Genomic DNA, 20705 nt, shown 5'->3' with positions numbered 1-20705 from the left:
GGATTCCTTTTGATGATCATGAGATGGATGAAACTAGAAGGCACAACCTTCTGTACCCCACTTTTACTTTCTGTTATTTACATTAAATAAAATAAAAATATATTTTTTTCTATTATCCTGATTATCCATGCAATATAAAAATACCTCGAAAATAAAAGTTCTAAAAATGCCCTAAAATTTAAATATGTTTTTTTCTAGAATATTTGAGAATATTTGGCACTGAGAACACAGCAGGGGGGTCAACCACCTGCCCACGAGGGTGGAGGGCGCGCCCCCTGCCTCGTGGGCCCACGATGGCCCTCCTCCACTTATTCCTGCACCCAGACACTTCATCTTCCTCCCACAAACACGAATATCCAGCTCAAGCACGAGTTCTAGCTCATCTTGTTGTCATTTTTGATCTCCTTGCTCAAATCACCTCTCACAAAACTGCTTGGGGAGATTGTTCCTTGGTATGCGACTCCTCCATTGGTCTAATTAGTTTTTGTTCTAGTGCTTTATTCATTGTAAATTTTTGTTGCTTAGGTGACCCTGTTCTTGAGCTTGCATGTCAAATTTATATGGTTCCAAGTAGCTTTGATGCATGATATAGGCTCTAGGCACTTGTAGGAGTAGTTGCTATCAATATTATTGAGTTTGGTTTACTTTTATTTTGAAGTTACTAAAAATTTCAGAATTTTTTAGAAAATGATGAGGAGACTTTTGAGGGGCTCATCGAGCCAAAGCTAGAAGGAAAAGGCACCAAAGCCTAAGTATAATCTGCCTCGCACCGCAGAGATTCGAGCGTGTGAGTGGCCTTCCGATGATTTTTTGAGAGTAGCCGGGATTTATGAAGATTTTCATGAATTGGCTAAATATGCAGGTCTCACCGCTTTCCTCCACGACCAATGCGATCCGTATGTCTTACTCACAAATACCTTTGTGCAAAACTTTCATTTCCATTCTAGGAGCTCACCACCTATGGTGGAGTTTCAATTATATGATGAGCATAAGGAGATGTCACTTTGTGATTTTTGTCGGGTTTGTTTAGTCCCTTTTGAGGGCAAGACAAAAGAACCAAATCACGATGGTGTGGAGGGGTTCATTGATACTATCACTATAGGGGAAACAAGGAAGGTTTCTGATGCACGAATCACTAGCATACATTTTCCTGTTTTACGTTATTTTGCATTATTTGCTAGTCATTGCTTAATTGGTCGCGAAAACTATGGAAACCTCAGTATCCCTGATATTATTATTTTGCTCCACAGTTTATATGGTGATAACTATGTTATTATGGGCGGCATTATTGCCAAACGGTTAAGTCTGAACCGTACAAAGGGTCCCATCTTTGGATGCATCTATGCTTCACACCTAGCTGCACATTTTAACATACCTGTTAGGCATTATGAGAAGGAAGAAAAGGTGCTGCCTTGTGTTTATCTAGATTATAGAAGTATGGTGGCAGATGATTTTATTGTTAAGAATAGGGAAGGAGAGCTTAAATATAAATTGTTCTTTAATAAACACCATCCTGAGACTATTACCCTGCATGCTCCTTCTTTGTTTGATTTATCTGTAGGCACGTACCTTGTTCTGTTGAAGGCTATTCACGCCTACCGGAACCCTGCACCAGCTGAGGAGCCAGAGCCGGAATCACAAATTGATCCTTCACGACAGTCTAATTACCAGTGGGATCTGGAGATGATTGTCAGCCAGTGGCAATCGGAGTCTTCCTCTTCTTCTTCTCAGTACGACCCCAACTATTATTATGGATATCCGCCAGGCCAGCCGTGGCCATAGACCAACTTAGGCCAATAGCCTAAGCTTGGGGGAGTTCGTATTTCCCACCGACATTACATTTATGATCACACACTCATTGCTAGATGTCGGTGCTCATACTTTTTCATTGTATCATCCATGCTAGTTTATTTTCCTTTTTTTATGCTTTCTTCTTGTGTGTTTAATAAACCTTAAGAAAAACAAAAAAAATTAGTTGTAGCTTTTAATTAATTTAGTTTCCATGCTTGTAGTAGTAATTAGAAAGAAAACCCAAAAAGATTTCCTGTTCTTCTTTTGCTTGTTGGGAGCTTTCCCATGTAAATAGTTTTATTTCTTTTCTTTTCTTTGGGGGTCGATAGGAGAAGACCATAATTAAATTTTTGAAGTGGCTCTTATATGCATTATTGTTTATCTGACGAAAGAGCCCGTATTGCCTTGTCTTCTCCTGTTTATTGAATGCTTCCAGATTCCAGCTTAGTCCAATGCACGTGCCCTATTATTATTATTCGCATCATTCGATCGTGCAAGTGAAAGGCAATTATGATGTTATATGATGGACTGGCTGAGATGAGAAAAGCTGGTATGAACTCAACCTCTTTTGTTTTTGTAAATATGATTAGTTCATTGTTCCTCATTCAACCTATTATGAATAAACATGTTTGCAATGACAATTAGAGATCATAGTTTCTTGTGCCATGCTTGATTAGCTATGAGTTATAATGGTTTACCTTGCGTGCCAACATGCTATTAAAATGGTTATGATGTGGTATGATAGGGTGGTATCCTCCTATGAATGATTTAAGTGACTTGACTTGGCACATGTTCACGCATGTAGTTGAAACAAAATCAACATAGCCTTCACGATATTTATGTTCATGGTGGATTATATCCTACTCATGCTTGCATTCGATGTTGATTAATTTTAATGCATGTTCATGACTATTGTCGCTCTCTAGCTCGTCGCTTCCCAATCTTTTGCTAGACTTCACCTGTACTAAGCGGGAATACTGCTTGTGCATCCAAACTCCTTAAACCCCAAAGTTATTCCACATGAGTCCACTGCACCTACCTATATACGGTATCTACCTTCCGTTCCAAGTAAATTTGTATGTGCCAAACTCTAAACCTTCACATAAATATCTTGTTTTGTATGCTCGAATAGCTCATGTATCAACTAGGGCTGCCTGTATCTTCCATGTTAGGAAGGTTATTCTCAAGAGGAGTGGACTCTGATCCTCACTCACGAGATAAATGGCTGGTCACCGGGATGCCCAGTCCCATGCTTTATGCAAAATAATCAAAATAATTGCAAACAGAACTCCCCCTAGGACTCTTGTTAGTTGGAGGCACTCGTTGTTTCGAGCAAGCCATGGATTGATGCTTGTAGCATGGAAGATATCACCATCTCTTGGTTGTCATGTTGACAATGAAAGTATACCGCTCAAAATATTATTCACCTCTGTTTCAAAAACGAGCTATGGCACCTCTACAAATCCCTGCTTCCCTCTGCGAAGGGTCTATCTATTTACTTTTATGCTGATTCATCATCCTCTTATTAAAAAGAACCAGTTGGAGAGCATCGTTGTCATTTGCATTCATTACTGTTAGTTTACATTGAGTATGACTTGACTGGATCTCTTTTACCATGAATTACAATGTCTAGTCAGTCATTGATCTTTAAAGGTGCTCTGCATTTATGTTTTGCGGTCTTAGAAAGGGCTAGCGAGATACCATATTGTTATATCATATTATGATTGTTTTGAGAAAGTGTTGTCATCCGAGATTTATTATTATTGCTTGCTAGTTGATTATGCCATTGATATGAGTAAACTTGAGACCTAAGCGTTATTGTGAATGTGGTTAGTTATAATCTTTGCTGAAAACTTGAATGCTGGCTTTACATGTTTACAACAACAAGAGCAAACAGAGTTTGTAAAAGTTTTTCTTTATCACTTTCAGTTTATCAACTGAATTGCTTGAGGACAAGCAAAGGTTTAAGCTTGGGGGAGTTGATACGTATCCGTCGTATCTACTTTTCCAAACACTTTTGCCCTTGTTTTGGACTCTAACTTGCATGATTTGAATGGAACTAACCCAGACTGACGCTGTTTTCAGCAGAATTACCATGGTGTTATTCATGTGCAGGAGCAAACGTTCTTGGAATGACCTGAAACTTCACGGAGCCACTTTTCCGAAAATAAGAAAAATACCTGCAAAAGATGAAGGCCAGGGGGCCCACCACCTGCCCACGAGGGTGGGGGCGCGCCCCCGTACCTTGTGGGCCCCTTGTTGCCTCTCCGACTCCAACTGCAACTCCATATATTGAGTTTTGGGGAGAAAAAAAATCAGAGAGAAGAAATTATCGCGTTTTACGATACGGAGCCGCCGCCAAGCCCTAAAACCTCTCGGGAGGGCTGATCTGGAGTCCGTTCAGGGCTCCGGAGAGGGGAATCCGTCGCCATCGTCATCATCAACCATCCTCCACCAATTTCATGATGCTCACTGATGTCTACTACACAACCTTCTTCTTATAGGCGTTGTTGGGCCTCCAAGTGCAGAGGTTTGTAGGTCAGTAGCAAATTTCCCTCATGTGGATGACCTAAGGTTTATCAATCCGTAGGAGGCGTAGGATGAAGATGAAGCAACCCTGCAACCAAATAACAAAGAGTCTCTTGTGCCCCCAACACACCTAATACAATGGTAAATTGTATAGGTGCACTAGTTCGGCGAAGAGATGGTAATACAAGTGGTATATGGATGGTAGATAAAGGTTTTTGTAATATGAAAATATAAAAACAGCAAGGTAACTAATGATAAAAGTGAGCGTAAACGGTATTGCCATGATAGTAAACAAGGCCTAGGGTTCATACTTTCGCTAGTGTAAGTTCCCTCAAACAATAATAACATAATTGGATCACATAACTATCCCTCAACATACAACAAAGAGTCACTCCAAAGTCACTAATAGCGGAGAACAAACGAAGAGATTATGGTAGGGTACGAAACCACCTCAAAGTTATTCTTTCCAATCAATCCATTGGGCTATTCCTATAAGTGTCACAAACAGCCCTAGAGTTTGTACTAGAATAACACCTTAAGACACAAATCAGCTAAAACCCTAATGTCACCTGGATACTCCAATGTCACCTCAAGTATCTGTGGGTATGATAATACGATATGCATCACACAATCTCAGATTCATCTATTCAACCAACACATAGAACCTCAAAGAGTGCCCCAAAGTTTCTACCGGAGAATCACGACGAAAACGTGTGCCAACCCCTATGCATAGGTTCATGGGAGGAACCCGCAAGTTGATCACCAAAACATACATCAAGTTAATTACGTGGTATTCCATTGTCACCACAGATACGCATGACAAGACATACATCAAGTGTTCTCAAATCTTTAAAGACTCAATCTGATAAGATAACTTCAAAGGGGAAACTCAATCCATTACAAGAGAGTAGAGGGGGGAGAAAACATCATAAGATCCAACTATAATAGCAATGCTCGTGATACATCAAGATCGTATCACCTCAAGAACACGAGAGACAGATCAAACACATAGCTACTAGTACATACCCTCAGCCCCGAGGGAGAATTACTGCCTCCTCGTCATGGAGAGCACCGGGATGATGAAGATGGCCACCGGAGAGGGATTGCCCCCTCCGGCAGGGTGCCGGAACGGGTCTAGATTGGTTTTCGGTGGCTACGGAGGCTTCTGGCAGCGGAACTCCCGATCTATTGTGCTCCCTGGAAGTTTTAGGGTACGTGGGTATATATGGGTGAAAGAGATACATCAGGGGAGTCACGAGGGGCCCACGAGGGTGGAGGGCGCGCCCTAGGGGGGTGGATGCACCCCCTACCTCATGGCCTCCTCGAAGCCTCCCTTACGTGCACTTCAAGTCTTCTGGGCTTCTTTCCTTTCAAAAATGAGTTCCGTGAAGTTTCAGGTCAATTGGACTCCGTTTGATTTTCCTTTTATTCGAAACCCTAAAACAAGGTAAAAACAGAAACTGGCACTGGGCTCTAGGTTAATAAGTTAGTCCCAAAAATGATATAAAAGTGTATAGTAAAGCCCATAAACATCAAAAACAGTAGATAATATAGCATGGAGCAATCAAAAATTATAGATACGTTGGAGACGTATCAGTGTCGCATGCTTACTAAAAACAGAAGGTGAATCTAGAGCAGAGCTAGATGGCAGTTCCTTACCCCCCCCCCTCGTAGTTGAGGGATAGATCTTGGTTTTTGGATCTCTCAAGTTTTTCATAATGATAAGCAGATATATATCCCAAGTGACTGAAAGAATAGAGCTATGCTCCCTGGCAACGGTGTCAGAAAATAGTCTTGATAACCCACAAGTATAGGGGATCGCAACAGTTTTTGAGGGCAGAGTATTCAACCCAAATTTATTGATAGTAGTATGATAGCAAGGTAGTATGATAGTAGTGGTCATCGTAGCAAAAGGTAACAATTGTAAAAGTAATGTTTTTGGTATTTTGTAGTGATGATAGCAATAGCAATGGAAAAGTAAATAAGCGAAGAACAATATATGGAAAGCTCGTAGGCAATGGATCGGTGATAGAAATTATGCCGGATGCGGTTCATCATGTAACAGTCATAACCTAGGGTGACACAGAACTAGCTCCAATTCATCAATGTAATGTAGGCATGTATTCCAAATATAGTCATACATGCTTATGGAAAAGAACTTGCATGACATCTTTTGTCCTACCCTCCCGTGGCAGCGGGGTCCTAATGGAAACTAAGGGATATTAAGGCCTCCTTTTAATAGAATATCAGACAAAGCATTAGCACATAGTGAATACATGAACTCCTCAAACTACGGTCATCACCGGTAAGTATCCCGATTATTGTCACTTCGGGGTTAACGGATCATAACACATAATAGGTGACTATAGACTTGCAAGATAGGATCAAGAACTCTCATATATTGATGAAAACATAATAGGTTCAGATCTGAAATCATGGCACTCGGGCCCTAGTGACAAGCATTAAGCATAGCAAAGTCATAGCAACATCAATCTCAGAACATAGTGGATACTAGGGATCAAACCCTAACAAAACTAACTCGATTACATGATAAATCTCATCCAACCCATCATCGTCCAGCAAGCCTATGATGGAATTACTCACGCACGGCGGTGAGCATCATGAAATTGGTGATGGAGGAAGGTTGATGATGATGATGGCGACGGATTCCCCTCTCCGGAGCCCCGAACGGACTCCAGATCAGCCCTCCCGAGAGGTTTTAGGGCTTGGCGGCGGCTCCGTATCGTAAAACGCGATGAATTTCTTCTCTGATTTTTTTCTCCCCGAAAGCAAATATATAGAGTTGGAGTTGAGGTCGGAGGAGCTCCAGGGGGCCCACGAGGTTGGGGGCGCGCCCCCCACCCTCGTGGACAGGTGGTGGCCCCTGGCATTCATCTTTTGCAGGTATTTTTTATATTTTCCAAAAAGTTGCTCCGTGAAGTTTCAGGTCATTCCGACAACGTTTGTTTCTGCACATAAATAACACCATTGTAATTCTGCTGAAAACAGCATCAGTCCGGGTTAGTTCCATTCAAATCTTGCAAGTTAGAGTCCAAAACAAGGGCAAAAGTGTTTGGAAAAGTAGATACGACGGAGACGTATCACACACAAACACGCATGCAAAATTTCGGTGCGTTTGGACACTCGATGCATTTACTATCATTTTCTCCATGAAAATGCGGAGAAAAGGTCTCCCGATATGACTCAAGTTCCGTTCGTACTCCTATTCCGTTGAAATTTGGCGTTGGAGACGGTGGGGCTCACTCACACGTGCATGCAAAAGTTGGGTGTGTTTCGTTCATGTTAACTTGTACTTGAAGTACAAAACTTAGGTATCTGTTTGGGGGGATGGGCATCCACTAGGTGTTCCCTTTCGCAAAGTCATGAAACGTCACCATTTTTTCACACGCTACAGTATGCCACACGAGCACACATGCAAAATTTCGGTGCATTTGGACACTCCATCCATATACTATCATTTTCTCCATGAAAATATGGAGAAAAGGTCTCCCGACGTGACGCAACTCCCATTCTTACTCCGATTCCGTTTAAATTTGGCGTGTGAGACGGTGGGGGCAATCACATGCGCATGCAAAAGTTTGGTGTGTTTCGTCCATGTTGACATGTAGTTGCAGTACAAACCTCAGGTATCGGTTTGGGGGGACGGGCATCCACTTGGTGTTCCCTTTCGCAAAGTCATGAAACGTCACCATTTTTTTCACACGCTACAGTGTGCCACACAAGCACGCATGCACAATTTCGGTGCATTTGGACACTTGATGCATTTACTATCATTTTCTCCATGACAATACAGAGAAAACGTCTCCCGACATGACTCAACTTCCGTTCGTACTCCGATTCCGTTGAAATTTGGCGTGGGAGACGGTGGAGGTCACTCACACGTGCATGCAAAAGTTGGGTGCGTTTCGTCCATGTTGACATGTAGTTGCAGTACAAACCTCGGGTATCGGTTTGGGGGACGGGCATCCACTAGGTGTTCCCTTTCGCAAAGTCATGAAACGCCACCATTTTTTTGACACGCTACAGTGTGCCACACAAAGCACGCATGCAAAATTTCGGTGCGTTCGGACACTTGATGCATTTACTATCATTTTCTCCATGAATACACGGAGAAAAGGTCTCCCGAAGGGATGCAACTTCCGTTCGTACTCCGATTCCGTTGAAATTTGGCGTGGGAGACGGTGGGGGTCACTCACACGCGCATGCAAAGGTTGGGTGTGTTTCGTCCTTGTTGACATGTAGTCACAGTACAAACCTCAGGTATCTGTTTGCGGGGACGGGCATCCACTAGGTGTTCCCTTTGTCGAAGTCATGAAACATCACCATTTTTTTCACACGCTACAGTGTGCCATACAAGCACGCATGCAAAATTTTGGTGCGTTTGGACACTCGATGCATTTACTATCATTTTCTTCATGAAAATAGGGAGAAAAGGTCTCCTGACATGACACAACTTCCGTTCGTACTCTGATCCCGTTGAAATATGGCGTGGGAGACGGTGGGGGTCACTCACATGCGCATGCAAAAGTTGGGTGCGTTTCGTCCATGTTGACATGTAATTGCTATACAAACCTCAGGTATCGGTCTAGGGGACGGGCATCCACTAGGTGTTCCCTTTCGTAAAGTCATGAAACGTCACCATTTTTTCACACGCTACAGTGTGCCACACAAGCACGCATGCAAAAGTTTGGTGTGTTTGGACACTCGATGCATTTAATATCATTTTCTACATGAAAATACGGAGAAAAGGTCTCCCGACGTGACGCAACTTCCGTTCGTACTCCGATTCAATTGAAATTTGGCATGGAAGACGCTGGGGGTCACTCACACGCGCAAGCAAAAGCTGGGTGTGTTTCGTCCATGTTGAAATATAGTTGCAGTACAAACCTCAGGTATCGGTTTGGTGGGGGGGACGGGCATCCCCTAGGTGTTCCCTTTCACAAAGTCATGAAACGTCACCATTTTTTCATACGCTACAGTGTACCACAGAAGCACGCATGCAAAATTTCGGTGCGTTTGCACACTCAATGCATTTACTATCATTTTCTCTATGAAAATACGGAGAAAAGGTCTCCCGACGTGACGCAACTTCCGTTCATACTCTGATTCCGTTGAAATTTAGCGTGGGAGACGGTGGGGGTCACTCACACGCGCATGCAAAAGTTGGGTCTGTTTCGTCCATGTTGACATCTAGTTGCAGTACAAACTTCAGGTATCGGTTTGGGGGACGGGCATCCACGAGGTGTTCCCTTTCGCGAAGTCATGAAACGTCACCATTTTTTTCACATGCCACAGTGTGCCACACAAGCACACATTCAAAATTTCGGTCCGTTTGGAACTCGATGCATCTACTATCATTTTCTTCGGGAAAATATGGAGAAAATATCTCCCGACGTGACGCAACTTCCGTTCGTACTCCGATTCCGTTTAAATTTGATGTGGGAGACGGTGAGGGTCACTCACATGCGCATGCAAAAGTTGGTTGCGTTTCATCCATGTTGACATGTAGTTGCAGTACAAACCTCAGGTATCGGTTTGGCGGGACGGGCATCCACTAGGTGTTCTCTTTCGCAAATTCATGAAACGTCACCATTTTTGCACATGCTACAGTGTGCCACACAAGCATGCATGCAAAATTTCGGTGCGGTTGGACACTCGATGCATTTACTACCATTTTCTCCGTGAAAATACGTAGAAAAGGTCTCCCGACATGATGCAACTTCAGTTCGTACTCCGATTCCGTTGAAATTTGGCGTGGGAGACGGTGGGGGTCACTCACATGCGCATGCAAAATTTGGTGCATTTCGTCCAAATTCACATGTAGTTGCAGTACAAACCTCAGGTATCAGTTTGGGGGAACGGGCATCCACTAGGTGTTACCTTTCGCAAAGTCATGAAACGTCACCATTTTTTTTCACACGCTACAGTGTGCCACAGAAGCCCGCATGCAAAATTTCGGTTCGTTTGGACACTCAATGCATTTACTATCATTTTCTCCGTGAAAATACGGAGAAAAGGTCTCCCGTGATACAGTGTGTCACACAAGCACGCATGCAAAATTTCGGTGCATTTGGACACTCGATGCATTTACTATCATTCTCTCCGTGAAAATAGGGAGAAAAGGTCTCCCGACATGACGCGCATGACGCAACTTCCGTTTGTACTCCGATTTCGTTGATATTTGGCGTGGGAGACGGTGGCGGTCACTCACACGCGCATGCTAAATTTGTGCGTTTCGTCCAAGTTGACTTGTAGTTGAAGTACAAACCTCAAGTATCGGTTTGGGCGGACGGGCATCCACTAGGTGTTCCCTTTCGCAAAGTCATGAAACGTCACCATTTTTTTGACACGCTACAGTGTGCCACACAAGCACGCATGCAAAATTTCTGTGCGTTTGGGCGCTCGATGCATTTACTATCATTTGCTCCGTGAAAACACGGAGAAAAGGTCTCCCGACGTGACACAACTTCCATTCGTACTCCAATTCCATTGAAATTTGGCTTGGGAGACGGTGGGGGTCACTCACACGCGCATGCAAAAGTTGGGTGCGTTTCATCCATGTTGAGATATAGTTGCAATACAAACCTCGGGTATAGGTTTGGGGGGGGACAGGCATCCACTAGGTGTTCCCTTTCGCAAATTCATGAAACGTCACCATTTTTTCACATGCTACAGTGTGCCACACAAGCACGCATGCAAAATTTCGGTGCGTTTGGACACTCGATGCATTTACTATCATTTTCTCCATGAAAATACGGAGAAAAGGTCTCCCGACGTGAAGCAACTTCCGTTCGTACTCCGACTCCATTGAAATTTGGCATGGGAGACGGTGGGGGTCACTCACACGCGCATGCAAAAGTTGGGTCCGTTTCGTCCATGTTGACATGTAGTTGTAGTATAAACTTCAGTTATCGGTTTGTCGGACGGGCATCCACTAGGTGTTCCCTTTCGCAAAGTCATGAAACGTCACCATTTTTTCACACGCTACAGTGTGCCACACAAGCACGCATGCAAAATTTCGGTCTGTTTGGAACTCGATGCATCTACTATCATTTTCTCCGTGAAAATATGGAGAAAAGATCTCCCACGGGATGCAACTTCCGTTCGTACTACGATTCCATTTAAATTTGGCGTGGGAGACGGTGGGGGTCACTCATACACGCATGCAAAATTTGGTTGCGTTTCATCCATGTTGACATGTAGTTGTTGTACAAACCTCATGTATCGGTTTGGGTGGACGGGCATCCACTAGGTGTTCCCTTTCGCAAAGTCATGAAACGTCACCATTTATTTCACACGCTACAGTGTGCCACACAAGCATGCATGCAAAATTTCGATGCGATTGGACACTCGATGCATTTACTACCATTTTCTCTGTGAAAATATGGAGAAAAGGTCTCCCGACTTGACGCAACTTCAGTTTGTACTCCGATTCCATTGAAATTTGGCATGGGAGACGATGGGGTCACTCACATGCACGTGCAAAAGTTGGGTGTGTTTCTTCCATGTTGACATGTAGTTGCAGTACAAACCTCAGGTATCGGTTTGGGGGGACGGACATCCACTAGGTGTTCCCTTTCGCAAAGTCATGAAACATCACCATTTTTTCACACGCTATAGGTCGCCACACAAGCACACAAGCAAAATTTTGGTGCGTTTGGACTCTCGATGCATTTACTATCATTTTCTTCATGAAAATACGGAGAAAAGGTCTCCCGACGTGACGCAACTTCCGTTCGTACTTCGATTCCGTCGAAATTTGGTGCGGGAGACACTGGGGGTCACTCACACGCGCATGCAAAAGTTGGGTGCATTGCGTCTATGTTGACATGTAGTTGCAGTACAAACCTCAGGTATCGGCTTGGGAGGACGGGCATCCACTAGGTGTTCCCTTACGCAAAGTCATGAAACGTCACCATTTTTTCCACACACTTCAGTGTGCCACACAAGCACGCATGCAAAATTTCGGTGTTTTTGGACATTCGATGCATTTACTATCATTTTCTCCATGAATATACGGAGAAAAGGTCTCTCGACATGACTCAACTTCCATTCGTACTCCGATTCCGTTGAAATTTGGCGTGGGAGACGGTGGGGGTCACTCACACGTGCATGGAAAATTTGGGTGCGTTTCGTTCATGTTAACATGTACTTGCAGTACAAACCTTAGGTATCGGTTTGGGGGGACGGGCATCCACTAGGTGTTCCCTTTCTTGAAGTCATGAAACGTCACCATTTTTCACACGCTACAGTGTGCCACACAAGCACGCATGCAAAATTTTGGTGCGTTTCGATATTCGTTGCATTTACTATCATTTTCTCCGTGAAAATACGGAGAAAAGGTCTCCCGACATAACCCAACTTAAGTTGTACTCCGATTCCGTTGAAATTTGGCGTGGAAGATGGTGGGGGTCACTCACACGCGCATGCAAAAGTTGGGTGCGTTTCATCCATGTTGACGTGTAGTTGCAGTACAAACTTCAGGTATCGGTTTGGGGGTCGGGCATCCACTAGGTGTTTCCTTTCGCAATGTCATGAAACGTCACCATTTTTTGTTCACACGCTACAGTGTGCCACACAAGCACACATGTAAAATTTCGATGCGTTTGGACACTCGATGCATTTACTATCATTTTCTCCAAGAAAATAAAGAGAAAAGGTCTCCCGACATGACGCAAGTTCCGTTCATACTCCGATTCCGTTGAAATTTGGCGTGGGAGACGGTGGGGGTCACTCACACGCGCATGAAAAAGTTGGGTGCGTTTCGTCCATGTTGACATGTAGTTGCAGTACAATCCTTAGGTATCGATTTGGGGGGACGGGCATCCACTAGGTGTTCCCTTTCGCAAAGTCATAAAACGTCACCATTTTTTTCACACACTGCAGTGTGCCACACAAGCACGCATGCAAAATTTCGGTGCATTTGGACATTCGATGCATTTACTATCATTTTCTCCGTGAAAATACGGAGAAAAGGTCTCCCGACGTGACGCATCTTCCATTCGTACTCCGATTTCGTTGAAATTTTGCGTGGGAGACGGTGGGGGTCACTCACACGCGCATGCAAAAGTTGGGTGCGTTCATGTTGACATGTAGTTGCAGTACAAACCTCAGGTATCGGTTTGGGGGGACGGCATCCACTAGGTGTTCTCTTTCGCAAAGTCATGTTACATCACCATTTTTTTCACACACTACAGTGTGCCATACAAGCACGCATGCAAAATTTCGGTGCGTTTGGACACTCGATGCATTTACTATCATTTTCTCCGTGAAAATACGGACAAAAGGTCTCCCGACGTGACGCAACTTCCGTTCGTACTCCGATTCCGTTGAAATTTGGCGTGGGAGACGGTGGGGGTCACTCACATGCGCATGCAAAAGTTGGGTGTGTTTCAACATTAGATTCATTTTATACGAATTTCTACATGAAAATACACAAAAACTTCAACGATTTAATTTTTTTTCACAGCCGGCACGCGCGGCGCAAATGACCGGGCTACGAAGTGATCCACAGCGGCCAGCGCCGTTTGCGGCGCACGCGTGAAGGCCCATGAAGGCAAAAATCCACGGCGGCCACCGCCCAACCTGCTAATTGTTTAGTCCGACATTGCTTCTAGACACGCTTATTCATCTGTATAAATATTGTCCTCTGTGTACAGTGTTGCCTTTAATGTGGCGGTCTTTCCTCGGTAGGATAATGCAAATGATACTCTGGCACTCCATAATCATGGAGTGTCACAGCAAAAATTCACATTAATCTTCTGAGGTAAATCCGTCCACACTACAGAATTTTTTGTTCTTGTGTTTTTTTAATATTTACTAATACAGTGCTCTTCGGACACAATTTTTTATATTTACAAAAATAATAAGAAATTATTGCATCATAGGATGGGTATACTTACCCAGAAGGAATGATGTACGTGTTGCTTTGCTTGTTGATAAAGATCAACAAGCAGAGCAACACCTACACCATCTGGATCCGTATACATGTAATATGAAGCAATAACAACTGAAAGTTAAAATATTATCAGCCTTTTTAAACCACTACATATGAGTCTCCACAATCAATGTGGTACTAAAATTCTTTATAAAAAGGTTAGCCTATAGTGGCCATAAAAGGCGCACGGGGGCGGCCCACGGCGCGCACGGGCCATGGTGGGGCGGCCGGCCGTGTGTGCACCGCTAGGGGCGCCAACCGCCCACAGTGCTATTTTTTAGTCCCACATTGCTAGTTTTTACGACTAATCATGTGTTTAAATAGCTTCATCCATATACGACATCAAATCTTTAATCGTGGTGGCCATACCTCACTATGCTTATGCAGGTTCTGCTTTGTCACTCCACAATTGTTGTGGACTGATACATCATAACTTGTATCAGTGTTGTAAGGTATGACTACCCGCGCTTGAAGATTTTTTTGCACCTCCCGACGAAAGGTTTTTTTTGACATCCTTCAAATGGACCCAAAAGTTTTTTTAAACGTTTGTACACTCATGGCAAGCAAGCATGGAAGGTTTTGTGGCATTTCCAACCTCTGAGAATTTTCAATGATTTTCCGTTCTCTCAAACCGAAACACAGTCCCCGAACGTGACGCAACATGAGGGTGTGCTTCGAACACGATGAAATTTGACGAGGAGTTCTATGGTGGCCATTCCTACCCTATCTCAAAATTCAGAGTCGTTCTGAGGATGGCCAAAAAATAACCTCTCTCAGCGCACGTCATTCTGGTAGGAGCGAAGGCCCCGTCCCGACGGAGGTTTTTTGACATCCTTCAAATGGACCCAATTTTTTCATACATTTCTATAATCATGGCAAGCAAGCATGTGATGTTTCGGGGCATTTCCAACCTCTGAGAACTTTCTAAGATTTTCCGTTCTCTGAAACCGAAACACACTCCCCGGACATGACGCGACATCAGTGTGTGCTCCAAACACGATGAAATTTGACGAGGAGTCCTACGGTGGCCATGCCTACCCTGTCGCAAAATTTGGGGTCGTTCTGAATATGGTCAAAAAAGGACCTCCCTCAGCGCACGTCGTTCTGGTAGGATCAAAGGCCCCGTCCCGATGGAGGGTTTTTTTGACATCCTTCAAATGGACCCAATTTTTTTCATATGTTTCTACACTCATGGCAAGCAAGCATGTGAAGTTTCAGGGCAATTCCAACCTCCGAGAATTTTCTAAGATTTTTCGTTCTCTGAAACCGAAACACACTCCCAGACGTGACGCGACATGAGTGTGTGCTCCGAACAAGATGAAATTTGAAGAGGAGTCCTACGGTGGACATTCCTACCCTGTCGCAAAATTTGGGGTCGTTCTGAAGATTGTCAAAAAATGACCTCCCTCAGCGCACGCCGTTCTGGTAGGAGCGAAGGCCCCGTCCCGACTGAGGTTTTTTTTGACATCCTTCAAATGGAACAATTTGTTTTCATACGTTTCTACACTCATGGCAAGCAAGCATGCCAAGTTTTGGGGTATTTCCAACCTCCGACAATTTTCTATGCTTTTCCCCGCTTTCAATCCGAAACACACTACTCGAACGTGACGCGACATGAGTGTGTGCTCGGAACACGATGAAATTTTGCGTCGGGTCCTATGGTGACTACCAAATGGTCAAAATTAATATAGGTACTAATAATGTGATTTAAATCAGGAGTGACAAATATTAAAAAAATATAGGTATCAATGATGAAATTTAAGTGAGGTGAAACAAACTTGCGTAGAGTGGTAAACTATCAAAAATAAGATAGATACTAATGATATGATTTGAGTATACAATGCCCTAGAAGCACTGCCACAGCTGCCCGGGTAGTGTAACACTTCCCGGGCAGCTGCGGCAGAGCTGCCCGTACAGTGTAAAATCAAATCAAATTATTTAGTAACTATCTTATCTGCCAGGGTGCATGAATCCGGCTATTTAAGCCGGTCGGGGCGTCCTTCGACGGTCGAGGTGGGACTAAACAAGTGCGCCTCCACCGTCCCACCGCCCTTGCACCCTTGACTGCCCGCACGCACGCCTTCGAGTGGCCCACTCGGCCCACCGAAATTGGCCCACCTCGGCGATCCGCGCAGCACCGCGAGAGGTGAGCTCTAACTTTAGTCCCACCTCGCCCACCGGAGCGCGCCCGCACCGGCTTAAGTAGCACACTCCGCCCTACCTCGATGTACTCCTGAAAAAAAATAGATCGCCTACTTTCTCTTTGCCGTGTGTTTGGGCTCGTGGGCCTTGCGGGGCTGAAAAAGCAGTCCCTTTCGCCGCCGGCTTGACCGGGATTGACTTACTATGCCTCGCTCAGCTCCGGGCCGGCGTTTTTTTCAAAAATAATTCTTTTAATTTGTTTTGCTAATATTATGTAATTTTTTTATTGCTTCATTTTTTATTTACTTTTATATTTTTCATAGTTATTTTCAATTCAAGTTTAATTCTTTTGTGATTTTTCATTTTTTACAATAGAACTATTTTAAAAAAAATATATTTTTACTTTTTTGCAAATATTATTTATTTTCCCTTTTTTTTGTTTTTTATTTCCTTTCCTAATTTTCGTAGTTTTTTTACATTTAAAGTCTAACTCTTTTCTGTTTTTTATTTTTTTACAATATTTTTGTACAATGAAACAAGTTCAAATAACACTATTAATTCAAACACTCGATATTTTAAAACCATCCATTCAAACACTCGATATTTCATTATAGTTTTCATAAATATTTTACATACTACTAGAAATTAGACTTAACTAAACAACATTACAAAAATAATTGATCATTACTAAACGACATTTCGAAAGTAACCTAAACTAAACTACTCGTCCTCGACGCCGCTGAAGTCTGCCTCGTCATAGAGCCCGTCGCCGTCGTCGCTGTCGTTACTGCTGCTGTCGTCGAGGGGCACCATGGGCACCGCGGGCACGCGTGGCACAGCCATCGAGTCCTCGACCGCGGCGTGCTACCCGGGGAAGTCCGGCGGGTCCTTCGGGTGGACGACGACCGGGGAGAGCTGCATGTACTCCTCGAGGAGCGGGGGCGGCTGCAGCATGTTCTCCGACTACCGGACCACCGTTAGGTAGCCCGGCATATCCTCCGTGCCGCTGGCCTCCGCCGCCAGGCGCTTGTACTACGCCACCAATGCTAGCTCTGGCTGCTGCTCTGGCTCGGGCAGAGGGGCACGGCTGTACCCGGTGTTGTTCCTGCCCACGGTGCGGCGATCATCGGGGCCAAGGCGAACAGCGCCACGGTCACCGCCTGGGCCACCGCGGGGCGGGCGGGTGCGCATCGCGCCGAAGTCGAGGCGGACGCTGGTGGAGTGCACCTCGCCGTGGCGGAACAACTCGTAGTTGTACCCCGGCGGGGCGGACACGGCGCCGGCGACCGCCAGCACGATACGGCGCGACGACATCCTCGAAGGTGTGCCCGTCCCAGAGCTTGTCTCGCTGCGCGCGGTTGTGCTTGGCAGGCGGGTGCGGGCCGGCGAAGGCGTGGAGGCGGCGCTCGTGGTCGTCAGCGAGCCAGTCCGCCCACCTAGGGTTGTTGGGGGCGTAGCGCGGGTCCTCCAACTCCTCTGGCGACAGCCACACCCAATAGAGGTCGATGGTTTGGGCGAAGAGGTGGGTGCGCCGTCAGGCCCCGGCGCCACCGGCGCGCCGTCGATGCTCAGGCGCCACCTCGCCGGCAGGCTGACGTCGGGTGCGGCGGGGATGACAAAGTGGGCGAGCTCCTCCGCCTCCTCGAGCGTCAGGTTTGGGCGCGCAATCGCCGACGAGAGGGAGAGGAAGGGCGCGCGAGGGCAACACCGGCGACAGGGGGAGAAGGAGAGGGGAGGCGAGAGCGGTGCGCGAGCGACGGCGGGGCGACGCGCCTTTTATAGGGCGTCCGGAGGGCAGGTTGATAACCCAAAAGTATAGGGATCAATTGTAGCCTCTTTCTATAAGTAAGAGTGTCGAACCCAACGAGGAGCTAAAGGTAGAACAAATATTCCCTCAAGTTCTATCGACCACCGATACAAATCTACGCACGCTTGACGTTCGCTTTACCTAGAACAAGTATGAAACTAGAAGTACTTTGTACGTAGGTGTTGTTGGATAGGTTCACAAGATAATAAAGATTACGTAAATAAAAAGTAGGGGCTGTTTAGGTAAAGACACAACTAAGTTAGTTTTAGTAAAGAGCTTTTTGTTACGAGAAAGTTATTTGTCCCTAGGCAATGGATAACTAGACCGGTAATCATTATTGCAATTTTATTTGAGGGAGAGTCATAAGCTAACATACTTTCTCTACTTGGATCATATGCACTTATGATTGGAACTCTAGCAAGCATCCGCAACTACTAAATATCATTAAGATAAAACGCAACCATAGCATTAAAGTATCAAGTCCTCTTTATCCCATACGTAAACAACCTACTTACTTGGGTCTGTGCTTCTGTCACTCACGCCACCCACCATAAGAAAATCATGAACATATTTCAAACCCTACAGTGGGAATCCCTCACGCTTGCGCGACACAGAGAGCACCATAGGACAGCACCAATAATAAAACATGCAACTCAAACCAATCACGATCATCAAATAACCCATAGGACAAAACGGATCTACTCAAACATCATAGGATAGCCATACATCATTGGGAAATAATATATAGCATTGAGCACCATGTTTAAGTAGAGATTACAGCGGGTAAAAGAGGGGTTACACTGCTGCATAGAGGGGCGAATAGTTGGTGATGATGGCGGTGAAGTTGTTGGTGAAGATTGCGGTGATGATGATGGCCCCGGTGGCACTCCGGTGCCACCGGAAGCGAGGGGGAGAGGGCCCCCTCCTTCTTCTTCTTCCTTGACCTCCTCCCTAGATGGGAGAAGGGTTTACCCTCTGGTCCTTGGTTTCCATGGGATGGGAGGGGCGAGAGCCTCTCTGAGATCGGATCTATCTCTCTGTCTCTTCTCTGTTTCTGCGTTCTCAGATTCTTCCCTTTCACCGTTTCTATATCCCGGAAATCCGTAACTCCGATTGGCTGAAATTTTAACACGATGTCTATCCGGATATTAGCTTTCGTGCAGAGAAAGAAGGGCATCATCCACCTTACGGGGTGGCCACGAAGGTCAGGGGCACGCCTGCCCCCCTGGGGCGCGCCCCCTGCCTCGTGGCCCCCTCGGGCGTCGTCTCGTGTGGATTTCTTCCCAAAAAATCACATATATTCCAAAAAAATCTCCGTAGTTTTTTATCCCCGTTTGCACTCCGTTTAATATGGATTATTCTACGAAACAAAAAACATGCAACAAACAGGGAACTTGGCACTGGGCACTGGATTCAATATGTTAGTCCAAAAAATAGTATAAAAGTTGTCAAAATGTATATGAAGTTGTAGATATGGCATGAACAATCAAAAATTATAGATACGACGGAGACGTATCAGCATCCCCAAGCTTAATTCCTGCTCATCCTCGAGTAGGTAAATGATAAAAAAGATAAATTTTTGATGTGGAATGCTACCTAGCATAATCTTGATCACATATCTAATCATGGCATGAATATTAAGATACGAGTGATTCAAAGCAATAGTCTATCATTTGACATAAAAACAATAATACTTCAAGCCTACTAATAAAGTAATCATGTCTTTTCAAAATAACATGGCCAAAGAAAGTTATCCCTACAAAATCATATAGTCTGGCTATGCTCCATCTTCACCACACAAATATTTCACATCATGCACACCCCGATGACAAGCCAAGTGCCATGCAACTTCCATCATCATCATATACATGACTTGAGAATTCATTGTCATATTGCTTTGCATGATCGTAAGATAGCTAGCATGATGTTTTCATGGCTTGTCCATTTTTTGATGTCATTGCTACGCTAGATCATTGCACATCCCAGTACACCGCCGGAGGCATTCATATAGATTCATATCTTTGTTCTAGTATCGAGTTGTAATATCGAGTTGTAAGTAAATAAAAGTGTGATGATCATCATTATTAGAGCATTGCCCTAGTGAGGAAAGGATGATGGAGACTATGATTCCCCCACAAGTCGGGATGAGACTCCGGACGAAAAAAAAGAGAAAGGCAAAAAAAAGAGAAGGCCAAAAAAAGAAAAAAATGAGAGAAAAAGATAGAAGGGGCAATGTTACTATCATTTTACCACACTTGTGCTTCAAAGTAGCACCATGTTCTTCATATAGAGAGTCTCTTGAGTTATCACTTTCATATGCTAGTGGTAATTTTCATTATAGAACTTGGCTTGTATATTCCAATGATGGGCTTCCTCAAATGCCCTAGGTCTTCATGAGCAAGCAAGTTGGATGCACACCCACTTAGTTTCAGTTTGAGCTTTCATATACTTATATCTCTAGTGCATCCATTGCATGCC

This window comes from Triticum urartu, chromosome 2 (genome assembly GCF_003073215.2).
Source record: "Triticum urartu cultivar G1812 chromosome 2, Tu2.1, whole genome shotgun sequence".
NCBI classification, from domain to species: Eukaryota; Viridiplantae; Streptophyta; class Magnoliopsida; order Poales; family Poaceae; genus Triticum; species Triticum urartu.
This window is presented reverse-complemented; position numbering follows the sequence as displayed.